The sequence below is a fragment of the Brassica oleracea genome, chromosome C9, assembly GCF_000695525.1.
Source record: "Brassica oleracea var. oleracea cultivar TO1000 chromosome C9, BOL, whole genome shotgun sequence".
Taxonomy (NCBI): domain Eukaryota; kingdom Viridiplantae; phylum Streptophyta; class Magnoliopsida; order Brassicales; family Brassicaceae; genus Brassica; species Brassica oleracea.
Window position 1 is genome coordinate 38,246,885 of NC_027756.1, and position 1,167 is coordinate 38,248,051.

The 1,167-nt window shown below is 41.2% G+C and overlaps 1 long non-coding RNA gene across 2 annotated transcripts; it reads right to left on the reverse strand.

Annotated features, from left to right (window-relative positions):
• Window positions 1–2: 2 nt before the first annotated feature.
• On the reverse strand, window positions 3–1,167 carry LOC106316778. 2 transcript variants are annotated; one of them, XR_001264960.1, is made up of 5 exons: window positions 891–1,167; window positions 700–803; window positions 431–583; window positions 266–358; window positions 3–92 (listed from the first exon to the last, which is right to left on the reverse strand). It is a non-coding gene; the product is annotated as an uncharacterized LOC106316778 (long non-coding RNA). The 2 variants fall into 2 exon arrangements; XR_001264959.1 differs by having other exon boundaries at window positions 8–358.

The window sequence follows — 1,167 nt, forward strand, 5'->3', positions numbered from 1 at the left end:
AAGAATTACACACAAGAGGTGTCACCAGAAGGAATATCCCACTCTGTTAGAGAGTCTGTCTTGCAACCCGAGGATCTTGAAACCTGCAGATTCTTTCTCAGTAACCATACAAAGATACACAGACATGAGTAAAATCATAAATAAGCACATACACAGACATGAGCAAAATCATACACAGACATGAGTAAAATCATAAGAACCTGATTTGTACATCAGAAAATAAATTTATTAACACATACACAGACATGAGTAAAATCATAAGAACCTGAAAGCAGAGTAGTCTACAGCTTGTTGAGTGTTTAAAGGAGGCTCAGCTAGCAGCATTGGATGCTCCTTAGGATCAATAATCAGACAACTCCTTCAGATATTAAAAAAAACATATTAGAGATGACATGAAACAACAATAAAGAGAAAAACTAAGGACGTATACCGTCTTTGATCCCTGCAGTAATTCAAGGCTTGAGATCCCACGTAGAGCTTGCGTTCACCCTTCCCCTTTTCATACTTCAGACTTCGGATCCTCGGAATTGGAATTTGTCTTCGAAGAATCAACATCCACATCCATCGCTACTGCCCCAACAACCTTACGAACACATAAGAAGAACCCTAAGTTATTAACTAAAATGTCTGAAGAAACAAGGGACTAAAACGCAAATCTACAATAACACCACGCTCTGGCGAAAATGGAGTGAACTTTACGGAAGGGAAAACGGCCTTGGGAGCATCTTCGCCGACGTTGCTAGCCTTGCAAGTGTGTGAACCCAAGTCAACCACTATAGCTGACACTTCACGGTGGAACAAACCTACCACAGAAAGATTCAGACTTTATAACAAGAATATTATCAAGGAGAGAAAAAAGAAGCAATTCAAGGGTTATGAGAGAAACCCACCTCCGCCGTAGATGGCTGCTGGAGAGCTAATCGGAGAACACGGGACAGGGTTCTCTGTAAACTCACGGTCAACACACCAAACGAAAATTAGGGTTTGGTACAAACATCGTCCACCAAAAACACAGATCTAAATCGACTTTTGAGGAAAGAGGGGTACGAAACAGAGAGAAGAGAGAGAGAGAGAGAGAAGTTTCCAGTGGTGGTGTTGAAAGTCGCACAACGGTGGTCGACTTTCAACCCTTTGTTTTTCCTAGGTGTTTTTTTTCTTCTCGATGAT